The 17,147-nt window shown below is 39.0% G+C and overlaps 1 long non-coding RNA gene across 2 annotated transcripts in view; it reads right to left on the reverse strand.

Annotated features, from left to right (window-relative positions):
• Nucleotides 1–16,239, reverse strand: part of LOC102550402 (uncharacterized) — a 61,678-nt gene extending 45,439 nt beyond the window's left edge. The window contains exon 1 of one of the 2 annotated variants that reach the window (XR_015637650.1): nt 16,033–16,239. This is a non-coding gene — a long non-coding RNA (uncharacterized LOC102550402). Of the gene's footprint in view, nt 1–16,028 lie in introns of both variants that reach the window. The other variant, XR_015637649.1, reaches the window with a different exon arrangement.
• Nucleotides 16,240–17,147: the final 908 nt, after the last annotated feature.

Raw genomic sequence — 17,147 nt, forward strand, 5'->3', positions numbered from 1 at the left:
TCTAGCCACTGTCAGAAATAGCAGAACAAAGTAACACTAGAGATAATCTGATGGCGAGAGGCAAGCGCAGGAACCCAAGCAACAGAAACCAAGACTGCATGCCATCATCGGAGCCCAATTCTCCCGCCAAAACAAACATGGAATATCCAAACACACCAGAAAAGCAAGATCTAGTTTCAAAATCATATTTGATCATGATGCTGGAGGACTTCAAGAAAGACATGAACACACTTAGGGAAACACAGGAAATCATTAATAAACAAGTAGAGGCCTACAGAGAGGAATGGCAAAAATCCCTGAAAGAATTCCAGGAAAACACAATCAAACAGATGAAGGAATTAAAAATGGAAATAGAAGCAATCAAGAAAGAACACATGGAAACAACCCTGGATATAGAAAACCAAAAGAAGAGACAAGGAGCTGTAGATACAAGCTTCACCAACAGAATACAAGAGATGGAAGAGAGAATCACAGGAGCGGAAGATTCCATAGAAATCATTGACTCAACTGTCAAAGATAATGTAAAGCGGAAAAAGCTACTGGTCCAAAACATACAGGAAATCCAGGACTCAATGAGAAGATCAAACCTAAGGATAATAGGTATAGAAGAGAGTGAAGACTCCCAGCTCAAAGGACCAGTAAATATCTTCAACAAAATCATAGAAGAAAACTTCCCTAACCTAAAAAAAGAGATACCCATAGGCATACAAGAAGCCTACAGAACTCCAAATAGATTGGACCAGAAAAGAAACACCTCCCGTCATATAATTGTCAAAACACCAAACGCACAAAATAAAGAAAGAATATTAAAAGCAGTAAGGGAAAAAGGTCAAGTAACATATAAAGGGAGACCTATCAGAATCACACCAGACTTCTCGCCAGAAACTATGAAGGCCAGAAGATCCTGGACTGATGTCATACAGACCCTAAGAGAACACAAATGCCAGCCCAGGTTACTGTATCCAGCAAAACTCTCAATTAACATTGATGGAGAAACCAAGATATTCCATGACAAAACCAAATTTACACAATATCTTTCTACAAATCCAGCACTACAAAGGATAATAAATGGTAAAGCCCAACATAAGGAGGCAAGCTATACCCTAGAAGAAGCAAGAAACTAATCGTCTTGGCAACAAAACAAAGAGAATGAAAGCACATAAACATAACCTCACATCCAAATATGAATATAAAGGGAAACAATAATCACTATTCCTTAATATCTCTCAATATCAATGGCCTCAACTCCCCAATAAAAAGACATAGATTAACAAACTGGATACGCAACGAGGACCCTGCATTCTGCTGCCTACAGGAAACACACCTCAGAGACAAAGACAGACACTACCTCAGTGTGAAAGGCTGGAAAACAACTTTCCAAGCAAATGGTCAGAAGAAGCAAGCTGGAGTAGCCATTCTAATATCAAATAAAATCAATTTCCAACTAAAAGTCATCAAAAAAGATAAGGAAGGACACTTCATATTCATCAAAGGAAAAATCCACCAAGATGAACTCTCAATCCTAAATATCTATGCCCCAAATACAAGGGCACCTACATACGTAAAAGAAACCTTACTAAAGCTCAAAACACACATTGCACCTCACACAATAATAGTGGGAGATTTCAACACCCCACTCTCATCAATGGACAGATCATGGAAACAGAAATTAAACAGTGATGTCGACAGACTAAGAGAAGTCATGAGCCAAATGGACTTAACGGATATTTATAGAACATTCTATCCTAAAGCAAAAGGATATACCTTCTTCTCAGCTCCTCATGGTACTTTCTCCAAAATTGACCATATAATTGGTCAAAAAACGGGCCTCAACAGGTACAGAAAGATAGAAATAATCCCATGCGTGCTATCGGACCACCACGGCCTAAAACTGGTCTTCAATAACAATAAGGGAAGAATGCCCACATATACGTGGAAATTGAACAATGCTCTACTCAATGATAACCTGGTCAAGGAAGAAATAAAGAAAGAAATTAAAAACTTCTTAGAATTTAATGAAAATGAAGAAACAACATACTCAAACTTATGGGACACAATGAAAGCTGTGCTAAGAGGAAAACTCATAGCGCTGAGTGCCTGCAGAAAGAAACAGGAAAGAGCATATGTCAGCAGCTTGACAGCACACCTAAAAGCTCTAGAACAAAAAGAAGCAAATACACCCAGGAGGAGTAGAAGGCAGGAAATAATCAAACTCAGAGCTGAAATCAACCAAGTAGAAACAAAAAGGACCATAGAAAGAATCAACAGGACCAAAAGTTGGTTCTTTGAGAAAATCAACAAGATAGATAAACCCTTAGCCAGACTAACGAGAGGACACAGAGAGTGCGTCCAAATTAACAAAATCAGAAATGAAAAGGGAGACATAACTACAGATTCAGAGGAAATTCAAAAAATCTTCAGATCTTACTATAAAAACCTATATTCAACAAAATTTGAAAATCTTCAGGAAATGGACTATTTCCTAGACAGATACCAGGTATCAAAGTTAAATCAGGAAGAGATAAACCAGTTAAACAACCCCATAACTCCTAAGGAAATAGAAGCAGTCATTAAAGGTCTCCCAACCAAAAAGAGCCCAGGTCCAGATGGGTTTAGTGCAGAATTCTATCAAACCTTCATAGAAGACCTCATACCAATATTATCCAAACTATTCCACAAAATTGAAACAGATGGAGCCCTACCGAATTCCTTCTACGAAGCCACAATTACTCTTATACCTAAACCACACAAAGACACAACAAAGAAAGAGAACTTCAGACCAATTTCCCTTATGAATATCGACGCAAAAATACTCAATAAAATTCTGGCAAACCGAATTCAAGAGCACATCAAAACAATCATCCACCATGATCAAGTAGGCTTCATCCCAGGCATGCAGGGATGGTTTAATATACGGAAAACCATCAACGTGATCCATTATATAAACAAACTGAAAGAACAGAACCACATGATCATTTCATTAGATGCTGAGAAAGCATTTGACAAAATTCAACACCCCTTCATGATAAAAGTCCTGGAAAGAATAGGAATTCAAGGCCCATACCTAAACATAGTAAAAGCCATATACAGCAAACCAGTTGCTAACATTAAACTAAATGGAGAGAAACTTGAAGCAATCCCACTAAAATCAGGGACTAGACAAGGCTGCCCACTCTCTCCCTACTTATTCAATATAGTTCTTGAAGTTCTAGCCAGAGCAATCAGACAACAAAAGGAGATCAAAGGGATACAGATCGGAAAAGAAGAGGTCAAAATATCACTATTTGCAGATGATATGATAGTATATTTAAGTGATCCCAAAAGTTCCACCAGAGAACTACTAAAGCTGATAAACAACTTCAGCAAAGTGGCTGGGTATAAAATTAACTCAAATAAATCAGTTGCCTTCCTCTATACAAAAGAGAAACAAGCCGAGAAAGAAATTAGGGAAACGACACCCTTCATAATAGACCCAAATAATATAAAGTACCTCGGTGTGACTTTAACCAAGCAAGTAAAAGATCTGTACAATAAGAACTTCAAGTCACTGAAGAAAGAAATTGAAGAAGACCTCAGAAGATGGAAAGATCTCCCATGCTCATGGATTGGCAGGATTAATATAGTAAAAATGGCCATTTTACCAAAAGCAATCTACAGATTCAATGCAATCCCCATCAAAATACCAATCCAATTCTTCAAAGAGTTAGACAGAACAATTTGCAAATTCATCTGGAATAACAAAAAACCCAGGATAGCTAAAGCTATCCTCAACAATAAAAGGACTTCAGGGGGAATCACTATCCCTGAACTCAAGCAGTATTACAGAGCAATAGTGATAAAAACTGCATGGTATTGGTACAGAGACAGACAGATAGACCAATGGAATAGAATTGAAGACCCAGAAATGAACCCACACACCTATGGTCACTTGATTTTTGACAAAGGAGCCAAAACCATCCAATGGAAAAAAGATAGCATTTTCAGCAAATGGTGCTGGTTCAACTGGAGGGCAACATGTAGAAGAATGCAGATCGATCCATGCTTATCACCCTGTACAAAGCTTAAGTCGAAGTGGATCAAGGACCTCCACATCAAACCAGACACACTCAAACTAATAGAAGAAAAACTAGGGAAGCATCTGGAACACATGGGCACTGGAAAAAATTTCCTGAACAAAACACCAATGGCTTATGCTCTAAGATCAAGAATTGACAAATGGGATCTCATAAAACTGCAAAGCTTCTGTAAGGCAAAGGACACTGTGGTTAGGACAAAACGGCAACCAACAGATTGGGAAAAGATCTTTACCAACCCTACAACAGATAGAGGCCTTATATCCAAAATATACAAAGAACTCAAGAAGTTAGACCGCAGGGAAACAAATAACCCTATTAAAAAATGGGGTTCAGAGCTAAACAAAGAATTCACAGCTGAGGAATGCCGAAGGGCTGAGAAACACCTAAAGAAATGTTCAACATCTTTAGTCATAAGGGAAATGCAAATCAAAACAACCCTGAGATTTCACCTCACACCAGTGCGATTGGCTAAGATCAAAAACTCAGGTGACAGCAGATGCTGGCGATGTTGTGGAGAAAGAGGAACACTCCTCCATTGTTGGTGGGATTGCAGACTGGTAAAACCATTCTGGAAATCAGTCTGGAGGTTCCTCAGAAAATTGGACATTGAACTGCCTGAGGATCCAGCTATACCTCTCTTGGGCATATACCCAAAAGATGCCTCAACATATAAAAGAGACACGTGCTCCACTATGTTCATCGCAGCCTTATTTATAATAGCCAGAAAATGGAAAGAACCCAGATGCCCTTCAACAGAGGAATGGATACAGAAAATGTGGTACATCTACACAATGGAATACTACTCAGCTATCAAAAACAACGAGTTTATGAAATTCGTAGGCAAATGGTTGGAACTGGAAAATATCATCCTGAGTGAACTAACCCAATCACAGAAAGACATACATGGTATGCACTCATTGATAAGTGGCTATTAGCCCAAATGCTTGAATTACCCTAGATCCCTAGAACAAACGAAACTCAAGACGGATGATCAAAATGTGAATGCTTCACTCCTTCTTTAAATGAGGAAAAAGAATACCCTTGGCAGGGAAGGGAGAGGCAAAGATTAAAACAGAGACTGAAGGAACACCCATTCAGAGCCTGTCCCACATTTGGCCCATACATATACAGCCACCCAATTGGACTAGATGGATGAAGCAAAGAAGTGCAGACCGACAGGAGCCGGATGTAGATCGCTCCTGAGAGACACAGCCAGAATACAGCAAATACAGAGGCGAATGCCAGCAGCAAACCACTGAACTGAGAATAGGTCCCCTATTGAAGGAATCAGAGAAAGAACTGGAAGAGCTTGAAGGGGCTCGAGACCCCAAAAGTACAACAATGCCAAGCAACCAGAGCTTCCAGGGACTAAGCCACTACCTAAAGACTATACATGGACTGACCCTGGACTCTGACCCCATAGGTAGCAATGAATATCCTAGTAAGAGCACCAGTGGAAGGGGAAGCCCTGGGTCCTGCTAAGACTGAACCCCCAGTGAACTAGTCTATGGGGGGAGGGCGGCAATGGTGGGAGGGTTGGGAGGGGAACACCCATAAGGAAGGGGAGGGGGGAGGGGGATGTTTGCCCGGAAACCGGGAAAGGGAATAACACTCGAAATGTATATAAGAAATACTCAAGTTAATAATAAAAAAAAAAAAAAGTCTTCAGTAATCTACTTGCAAATGAGGAAATTTTAGTGAGAGGGGGAATGTAGGAAGAGTTTCTCACTGCAGCCGGTTTAAGCTTCTTAACCCAGTGTGACATGTCCAGTCCAATTTTCAATTCACAAATGAGTCTCTCCCTCCTTCTCACCAGTAACATCCACCCCAGGCTGGTTACAGAAGACAATGGAACCTGAGCACTTTTCAGTTATCACACTAATGGGAAACACATGTGGGAAGTGCGGCCCAAAGCCCACACAGATGAGGGTGCTCTGAGAACACACAGCACAGAACATGAGCTGCTAAAGACGGCTTACGCTCTTGGACAACTGAACTTGGGGCAATGTTTGATTCCCTCTCATTGCTTTTTAGAATATTTATAGTCTCTCCCTGTCTGTCCACCATCTTTACCCTTGTACTCGTTCCGGTGCGTTGTTTAAGGAGAGCTATCTCTAAAGCTCACCATATTTGTTCTTATATGATATGTAAAGGACCAAATACTTCCTGGAGGGAAGTGGCGACATCTATCCGTTCTATATCCGGTCCCAATGACAATCAGTGCACAATTCCACCAACTGTGAGGAAGAAGTGAGTTTACTGGGTGTCTTTACTGGTGAGTGGTTATGTCCAGGGCTGTTCATGCCTCTCCTCAACAGGCTGCCCATGAAAAGCCTTTACTCAGTAAAGTAAGGGCTTCTTGAGCTTCATTTAGGAGTGCCTCTCCCCTAATCTCCCTCACCCTTTATATTGTAGCACCTTGCTCAGTCAAGTAAGGCAGAATGGCATATATCATGTGGTTATAGGACAACTGGATACCCAAGTGAGGGTCTTGGGAACCTCCCCCCTTGCTATGAGGAGATATAAACAGTATACAAGACAAGATGAGATGATTCTTTTAGAATGGAGTATAACTAAACTCTACAAGATGACAGCTGATTGCCTCAGAAGACAGTCACTCATATCAAAGATAAAGAAACTAATCAATAACAACAAAGTTGAAAATCAATGACTTGGTAACCTTTATTTCTTATCTCCTACATATGCCCAACAATTAAACAGCTATTAGATTTGGAGAGTTCTTTTTAAAAAAATAAATGGATATATTTCTTTATTTCCATTTCAAATGTTATTCCCTTTCCCAGTTTCCTGTCCATAAGGCCCCTATCCTCTCCCCATCCCCAATAAGGTTGTCCTCCTGCCATCCACCCCCTCTTACAATATAAGGAAGATTCCTACAAAGAAGATGGAAAAACAGAGTGGTTGTTCTTTTCAGATAGTAACACTAATACTCCTTAGAGCATCTAATTATATCCAGAACACACAGGTCAAAACTAGTTCCAGCATAGTCGTCTTCTACAATACCCTAGCAAAATACCATACTTTGTGTGGCTTAAACAAAAAACAAAGACCAGCCAGACAAACAAACAAACAAACAAAACAGCAAGGAAAATACCAAATGCTGCAGCTCCATGCTCCTCATCTGGGCTCATAGGAAATCATCTAGACACCAGTGAGCTTGCATATCCCCACCCCTCCAGTTCTGCCTCATGCAATATATGTTGTTTCTTTCTGGACAGGTCTACTCCACAACTGAAGCTTTCTTGGGTAGGTATCCCATTGTCCTGGCATCTCCAAAATTCTGGGATCTCTATTGCAATGACTTTGCCTCATAGCTTCACATAATGACCTGTTGAGCCCCCTTTCTGATAGTGCTTAGCCTAGGCAACTTTCAGGAAACTTGGTAAGGACTCCATGAACCTTTCACTCTTCTTACATGGTTCAAGCCTTCAAAACCAGAACCACATAAATGATGCTATCAAGTTCTGCTACAAGCTTGAGATGTAGCGAAGATTTAAGTGCCTGTGTATTTTGACTCTGAAAAAAGACCACCTTTCTGGTGGTAATTGAGTAAGGAATCTTCTTAGTGGCCTCCTCAGTTTAGGCTTATTCCTTTCAAGTGAATTCACATTGAGACCAAGCCTTTGGTGAATGTGGTATAACCTTGGTTACCTTTCCTGTTTTCTCAGAACAGAGTGATAGGTTTCGATATTTCCAATTTCCAACAAATTCAACTGATTTCATATCTGCCTTTTCTGCAATTGAATCATTCTTTCCTCACCACGCTTCACATTCTTGTATCTTTTTGCTCCACATATTGCTCTCTCTCACTGTAAACCTGGAACAATAACAACAACAATAACACTAAGCAATAACCATGCCAAAGCCTGAGTGCAACCCTGCCTTGCGATTTCCTCCACAAATTGTTTATTACTTTCAAATTCTGCTGTACAGAAACTCTCAGAGCATAAGCAAAAAGTAATCAGATTCTTTTGCCAGAATACAAAAATGAATGGCTTCTAGTCCAATTACCAGTAGAGTTCATGTTACCCTCCGGAACCTCATAAGCTGGACCTCCTCATTCCACATTTTCCTCAGTACTCTAGCCTTCTAAACTCACAACAAAATGCTCCACTAAGCTCTGCTTTGAGCATTTTAGGACTTTTCTAGCCCCAAAATTTAAAATATTGCTATTTTTCTCCTGCAAGCTGATTTTTAATCTCTACATTCCGGTTGATCATAATACTGTCCAACTTCAGTACTAACTTTTTTCTCTCTTATTGGATATTTTTTAATTTACATTTCAAATGTTATCTTCTTTCCTGGTTTCCACTCCAGAAACCTGGTATCCCATCACACCTTACCCTGCTTTTATGAGGCTGCTACCTCATTCACCCAGTCACTCACTCCCACCTTCCTGCACAGACATACCCCTACACTGGGGCATCTAGTCTTGGCAGGACCAAGGGCCTCTTCTCCCATTGATGCCCAACAAGGCCATCCACTACTACATATGCAGCTTGATCCATGGGTCCACCCCCATGTACTCCTTGCATGGTGGTTTAGCTCTGGAGGTCTGCTTGGTTGATATTGTTGTTCTTATGTGGTTGCAAACCACTTCAGCTCTTTTAGTCCTTCAACTCCTTCACCAGGGACCCTATTCTCACTTCAGTGGTTGGCTGCGGGCATCTACCTCAGTATTTGTTAGGCACTGGCAAAGCCTCTCAGGAGACAGCTATATCGGGCTTCTGTCAGCCTGGACTTCTTGGTATTCTAAATTGTGTCTGGGTTTGGTGGCAGTATATGGCATGTATACCCAGGAAAGGCAGTCGCTGGATAGACTTTCCTTCAATCCCTGATCCACCCTTTGTCTCCATATTTCCTCCTGCGAGTATTTTTGTTTCTCCTTCTAAGGACTGAGGCATCTACACTTCGGTCTTCTTTCTACTTGAGGTTCATGTGGTCTGTGATTTGTATCTTGGATATTCTGAGCTTTGGGGCTAATATCCACTTATCAGTGAGAGCATACCATATGTGTTCTTTTGTGATAGTGTTACCTCAGTATGATATTTTCTAGTTTGATCCATTTGCCTCAGAATTTCATGAAGTCATTATTTTTAATAGTTGAATACTACTCCATTGTATAAATGTTCCACATTTTCTGTATCCATTCCTTAGATGAAGGATATCTGGGTTATTTCCAGCTTCTGGCTATTATAAACAAGTCTACTATGAATATAGTAGAGGATGTGTCCTTGTTATATCTTGGAGCTTCCTTCAGGTATATACCCACGAGTAGCATAGCTGGGTCCACAGGTAGTACTATATCCAATTTTCTGGGAAACCTCCAGACTGATTTCCAGAGTTGTTGTACCAGCTTGCAATCCCACCAACAATGGACAAGTATTCCTTTTTCTCCATATCCTCGACAGTATCTGCTACCACTTGAGTTTTTTTTTTTTTATCTTAGCCATTTTTACTGGTGTGAGATGGAATCTCGGGGTTGTTTTGATTTACATATCCCTGAAGACTAAGGATGTTGAACATTTCTTTAGGTGCTTCTTGGACATTCAATATTCCTCAGTTAAGAATTCTTTGCTCAGTTCTGTACCACATTTTTAATAGGGTTATTTGATTCTCTGGAGTTTAACTTCTTAAGTTCTTTGTATATATTGGATATTAACCCTCCATCAGATGTAAGATTGGTAAAGATCTTTCCCCAGTCTGTTGGTTGCAGTTTTGTCCTAATTATAGTGTCCTTTGATTTAGAGAAGCTTTGCAGCTTTAAGATGGCCTATTTACTTATTCTCCATCTTAGACCATAAGCCATTGGTGTTCGCTGATGTGTTAGAGGCTCTTCCCCATTTCCTCTTCTATTAGTTTCAGTGTAATCTGGTTTTATATGCAGGTCCTTGATCTACTTGTAATTGAACCCTGTACAAGGAGATAGGAATGGATCGATTTGCATTCTTCTGCATGCTGACTACCAGTTGAAACAGCACCATTTGTTGAAAATGCTGTCTTTTTTCCACTGTATCGTTTTAGCTCCTTTGTCAAAGATCAAATGACCATAGGTATGTGGGTTAATTTCTGGGTCTTCAATTCTATTCCGTTGATCTACCTGCCTGTCTCTGTACTGATACCATACAGTTTTTATCATTGTTGCTCTGTAATACAGCTGGAGGTCAGGGGTGGTGATTTGCCCAGAAGTTCTTTTATTGTTGAGAATAGTTTTCACTATCCTGTTTTTTTTTTCATTCCAAATGAACTTGCAAATTCTTCTTCTAACTCTATGAAGAATTGAGTTAGAATTTTTATGAGGCATTGCATTGAATCTCTAGGAGGAAACCTATTTGATCATGATGGATGATCATTGCTTTTGGCAAATGGCCATTTTTACTGTATTAATCCTGCCAATCCATGCGTATTGGAGATCTTTCCATCTTCTGAGATTTTTTCAATTTCTTTCTTCAAAGACTTGAAGTTCTTGTCATACAGTCTTTCCTTTGCTTGGTTAGAGTCACACCAAGGTATTTTATATTATTGTGACTGTTGTGAAGGGTGTCATTTCCTTAATTTCTTTCTCAGCCTGATTATATTTTGAGTAGAGGAAGGCTACTGATTTGTTTGAGTTAATTTTATATCCAGCCACTTTGCTGACGTTATCAGCTCTAGGAGTTATCTGGTGGAATTTTTGGGGTCACTTAAGTATACTATCATATCATCTGCAAATAGTGACTTCTTCCTTTCCAGTTTGTATCCCTTTGACCTCCTTTCATTGTCTAATTGCTCTAACTAGGACTTTGAGTATTATATGTAGGGAGAGTGGGCAGCCTTGTCTATTCCATGATTTTAGAGATATTGCTTCAAGTTTCTCTCTATTAAAGTTGATGTTAGCTACTGGTTTGCTATATATTGCTTTTACTATGTTTAGGTATTGGCCTTGAATTCCTGATCTTTCAAAGCCTTTTACCATGATGGGGTATTGAATTTTGTCCAATGTTTTCTCACCATCTAATGAGAAGATCCTGTGGGTTTTTTTCTTTGAGTTTGTTTATATAGTGGATTACATTGATGGGTTTCTGTATATTCAACCATCCCTGCATCTCTAGGAGGAAACCTATTTGATCATGATGGATGATCATTATGATATGTTCTTGGATTAAGTTTGAGAGAATTTTATTGAGTGTCTTGGCATCGATATTCATTAGGGAAATTAGTTGGAAGTTCTCCTTCTTTGTTGGGTCTTTGTGCGGTTTAGGTATAAGTATAACTGTGGCTTCATAGAAGGAATTAAGTAGTGTTCCTTCTGTTTCTATTTTATGGAATAGTTTGAAGAGTTTTAGTATTAGGTCTTCTGTGAAAGTCTGATAGAATTCTATACTAAAACCATCTGTTCCTGGGTTCTTTTGGTTGAGAGATTTTTTTTTTGTTTTGTTTTGTTTTTTTATTAACTTGAGTATTTCTTATATACATTTCGAGTGTTATTCCCTTTCCCGGTTTCCGGGCAAACATCCCCCTCCCCCCTCCCCTTCCTTATGGGTGTTCCCCTCCCAACCCTCCCACCATTGCCGCCTTAACTGCTTCTATTTCTTTAGGAGTTGTGAGACTGTTTAGATGGTTTATCTGATCCTGATATAACTTTGGTACCTGGTATCTGTCTAGAAAATTGTCCATTTCTTCCAGATTTTCCAGTTTTGTTGAGTATAGGCTTTTCTAGCAGGATCTGATGATATTTTGAATTTCCTCAGTTTCTGTTGTTATGTCTCCCTTTTGATTTCTGATTTTGTTAATTTGGATACACTCCCTGTTCCCTCTTGTTAGTCTGGCTAGGTGTTTATCTATCTTGTTGATTTTCTCAAAGCACTAGCTCCTGGTTTTGTCAGTTCTTTGTACAGTTCTTTTTGTTTCTCCTTGGTTGATTTCATTCCTGAGTTTGATTATTTTCCTTTGTCTACTCTTCCTGAGTGGATTTGCTTCCTTTTGTTCTAGACCTTTCAGGTGTGTTGTCAAGCGGCTAGTTTATGGTCTCTCCAGTTTCTCTTTGAAAACACTTAAAGGTATGTCTTTTCCTTTTAGCAGTGCTTTCATTGTGTCCCATAAGTTTGGGCACGTTGGGCCTTCATTATCATTAAATTCTAAAAAGTCTTTTACTTTTTCTTTATTTCTTCCTTGACCAAGTTATCATTGAATAGAGCATTGTTCCACTTCCATTTGTATGTGAGCTTTCAGTCATTTTTATTATTTTATTCAGTCATTTGTTATTGAAAAACATCCTTAATCCATGGCAATCTAATAGGGTGCATGGGATTATTTCAATCTTCTTGTATCAGTTGAGGCCTGTTTTATGACTGATTATATGGTCAAGAGAAGGTACCATGAGGTGCTATGAGGAAGGTATATACTTTTGTTTTAGGATAAAATGTTCTATAGATATCTGATAAATCCATTTGGTTTATAACTTTTACTAATTTCACTGTGTCTCTGTTTAGTTTCTGTTTCCCTGAGTGCTTGAGATGTTGAATTCTCCCACTATTATTGTGTGAGGTGCAATATGTGCTTTGGGCATTAGTAAGATTTCTTTTATGAATGTGGGTGTCCTTGCATTTGGAGCATAAACATTCAGATTTGAGAGTTCATTTTGGTGAATACTTTCTTTGATGAGTATTAAATGTCCTTCCTTATCTTTTCTGAAAATTTTTGGTTGAAAGTAGATTTTATTCGATATTGGAATGGCTACTCCAGCTTGGTTCCTGAGACCATTAGCTTGGAAATTATGTTTTAGCCTTCTATTCTGAGGTAGTGTTGTTGTTGTCACTGAGGTGTGTTTCCGGTATGCAGAAAAATGCTGGGTCCTCTTTACCTATACAGTCTAATAGTCTATGTCTTTTTATTGGGGAATTGAGTTAATTTATTTTGGAAATATTATGGACCAATGATTGTTGTTTCCTGTTATTTTTGTTATTAGAGGTGTGATTTTGTTTGTCTGGCTTTTGGGTTTGTTGAAAGATTAATTTCTTGCTTTGTCTAGCATGTTGTTTCCCTCCTTGTGTTAGAGTTTTCCATCTATTATCCTTTGTATGGCTGGATTTGGGGAAAGATATTGTATAAATTTGGTTTTATCATGGACTATATTGGTTTCTTCATCTATGGTAATTGATAGGTTTACTGAATATAGTAACCTGAGCTGGCATTTATATTATCCTATGGTCTATATGACATCAGCCTAGGATCTTCTAGTCTTCAAGGTCTCTGTTGAGAAGTCTGGTGTGATTTTGATAGGTCTGCCTTTATATGTTACTTGATCTTTTTTCGTTACTGCTTTTAATATTCTTTGTTTTGTGCATTGGTGTTTTGACTATTTATGATGGGAGGAATTTCTCCTCTGGTCCAATCTATTTGGTGTTCTCTAGGCATCCTGTCTATTTATGGTCATCTATTTCTTTAGGTTTGGGACCTTTTCTTCTATAATTTTGTTCAATATATTTACTGGTCCTTTAATTTGTGAATCTTACCTAGTCTCTTCTATACCTATTATCGTTAGGTTTTATTTTTTCAATGTGTCCTGGATTTCCTGGATATTTTGGGTTAGGATTTTTTTGCATTTTGCATTTTCTGGACTGTTGTATCAATGTTTTCTATGGTACCTTCTGCCCCTGTGATTCTCTCTTCTATCTCTTGTCCTGGATACCCCAATACACTGGAAAAGCAAGATTCTGGTTTAAAATCACATCTCATGATAATGTTAGAGGACTTAAGAAGGACATAAATAACTCTGTTCATGAAATACAGGACAACACAGGTAAACAGGTAGAAACCCCTAAAGAGGAAACACAAAAATACCTTAGTGAATCACAGTAAAACACAACCAAACTGGTCAAAGAATTGAACAAAGGATCTAAAATGGAAATAGAAACAATAAAGGAATCACAAAGGTAGACAACTCTGGAGATATAAAACCTAGGAAAGAGAACAGGAGTCATAGATGCAAGCATCATCAACAGTACCAACTTTCTATTTCAGTCATGTTTCTCCATACTATCATCAAATACCTAACAAGAAGCAACTGAAGAGAAGAATTTATCTTGGTCCACAGTTAATAATGTTGTCTGCTAAATAGGGAGATTATAGCACCAAAACTGTGAGGCAACTGTGCCCTTCCATAGTCAGCAAGAAGAAGTGACACAGTTATTGATGCTGGGCTACTAAACTTCATAGCCCATCCCCAAGTGCCTCAATCTCTAAAGTGATGCTTCAGATTCTAAAGGTTCTAAAGCTTTCTACAACAGTGGGTCTATGCGGTGAACAACATTTTAAACAAATGAGCCTATAGGGGTCATTTTACATTCAAACCCCAAATGCCCATCTCCAAGCACAATCACATTGGGGTTTAGGCTTCCATTCTTGAACCAGGGGACAGTGGTGGGGACACACAGTTCAGTCTTACATAAGAACAGTTCGAACTTTATACATTGTGCATTGAACATATCCCTCACACCTGTCCACCCTCCCCTCTCTGCCCTATCCCTCCCATCAGTCACCTTGTTTCTTTACACAGTTTTGCTTCTGCTTTCATGTGATAGATACATGCATGATTCCATGTGATATATTCCTACATGATTTCATGTAGCTCTATAGGATCAAGAAATCCCAAATCAGATAAAGCATATATTTGTCTTTCTGATCCTAGCTTAAATCTCCTAATGATTGCTTCCAGTTGTGTCTCTTTTCCTGTAAATGATATAACATTCTTCTTTGTGGTTGAAACGTTCCACTGTGCTCATATATCGCAGTTTCTTTATCCACTTCTCAGCCATGAATAGTTCTACAATAAGCAGTGTTTAAGAATCTCTGAGATATGCAGACCTGGAATCCTTTGGATTCCAGGAATAATATGACTTGGTCATATAGGAGATCTACTGTTAGCTGCTGTTGCTGCTCTCCTTCCCCTTCTTTCCCTTCCCCTTCCTTCTCCTTCTCCTTCTCCTTCTCCTTCTCCTTCTCCTTCTCCTTCTCCTTCTCCTTCTCCTTCCTTCTCCTTCTCCTTCTCCTTCTCCTTCCTTCTCCTTCTCCTTCTCCTTCCCCTTCCCCTTCTCCTCCTTCTCCTTCTCCTTCTCCTTCCTTCTCCTTCTCCTTCTCCTTCCTTCTCCTTCTCCTTCTCCTTCTCCTTCTCCTTCTTCCATTTCCGCTCCCGCTCCTGCTCCCTCTTCTCCTTCTTCTTTAGAAAGTTGGAGCAATATTTACATGAGATTTGGAGACAAAGAAACTAAATCTTGCTTGGGAAAAGATAAAGTATCTAGCAATCAAATAGCATCAATAATAAAGCAAAAGGTAGAATATAATCAGAGATTTTAAATTTCAACTAAAATTAAGACCTGAAATACATCTAAAATAGTTTAGAATGCAAGTACATAGCAAAATCTAGCAACAACATGAAACACATTTCAAATGTGGCAGATTAATGAGCACATTTGACTCTTCAGACAGAACAGTAAAACATTCATACTTTTACAAACCTAAAGATATTTTATTGTTTATTTTTATTAAATTTTTATTAATTAAAAGTTTTTAAATTTTAGAATATTTTGATGTAGATTATTTCTTCCCAGAAATCCTTCCATATCCCCTCTCCTCCCCACCCACCGAATGTTAAGTTCTTTTTTTAAAAAAATCAAACAAAATTCCAATACAACAAAACAAAAAACAAGAAAACAAAATAAAACCATGCCCCCAAAGCATAAAAACAAACAAGCAAGCAAGCACTAAATTGTAACCAAATAAAAGCACACATATATAGTAAAAATCAATTAACCATCATTCTGATGTGCAATGGGTTGTAAGCTCATTCCCAGTGCACAGATAAGAAACTTGAAAACGAGAGAAGTTACTAGCTGTAGGTCCTTTAGTTATGCTGAGTGCTGGAATAAGTCAATGGGAAGAGGGAAAGAGTACTTGCTGTGAAATCATCAAGATGCTAACTGTTGGCTTCAGAAAAATAGGGCCAGTGCTATTCTTCATCAGGACTAGTCCCAGGAGCTCTCCTGTGAGCCAGTCTGGCTGTTGCTGGTTCCAAAACTCCCATTTGAAAAAGGAGAAGAACATAATGTGGTGGTTTGAATATGTCCCCAAAGGCTCATATATTTGAGTGCTTAGTCCATAGGGAGTGGCACTATTATGAGGCATGGCCTTGCTGGAGGAAGTGTGTCACTCAGGGTAGGCTTTATGATATCAGAAGCTCAAGCCAGGCCCAACATCACTCACTCTTCCTGCTGCCTGCTGATCTAATTGTAGAATTCTCAGCTTCTTTCCCAGTACCATGTCTGTCTACAAACTGCCATGTTCCCTGCCATGATGATAATGGACTAAGCCTCTGAATTGTGAGCCAGCTCCAATTAAATATTTTCCTTTATAAGAGTTGCTGTGGTCATAGTGTCTCTTCTCAGCAATAAAAGTCTCTAAGTAAGACACATGAAGTTGGGGAGATAGAGATAGGGGTGTGTCTTGGAGGAGATAGAGAAAGGAGGAAGGAATATTATGAAAATACATTGTATCAAAGTCTCAAAGAATTTAAAAATAGGGGGAAAAACTAATGCGTGATAGCATGCCTTTATAATTCTAGTGTTGGGAAAGTAGGAGACAGGCAAATCTCTGGGGCTCACTGGTCAGCCAGCCTAGCCTATTTGGTGAGCTCCTGACCAATGTGAGACCAGACCGTGTATAAATAAACAAGCAAAGAAACACTAGAAAACATGGCAGATCATGTTTGAAGAACAATACCTGAAGTTGTCCCATGGTTTCCATACACACACACACACAACACAAGCATACACACACACACACACACACACACACACACACATGAACGAGCATGTGTATTAGAAGAAATGGAATTAATATCCTAAGGGTGCCTTTCCAAGTTTCTGATTCAGAGTTATAGATGGCTACGACTTAAACTCCAATGAGAAAGCCTAGGTGTGATTTATCACAGCAAATTTTCTTTGGCATTAACTTCCCACACCTTTCTTCTACCTATCCAAAGTGACAGCCATTTTTGGGAGAACCTAATGAATG

Source organism: Rattus norvegicus, chromosome 14 (genome assembly GCF_021556685.1).
Source record: "Rattus norvegicus strain SHRSP/BbbUtx chromosome 14, alternate assembly SHRSP_T2T, whole genome shotgun sequence".
NCBI lineage: Eukaryota > Metazoa > Chordata > Mammalia > Rodentia > Muridae > Rattus > Rattus norvegicus.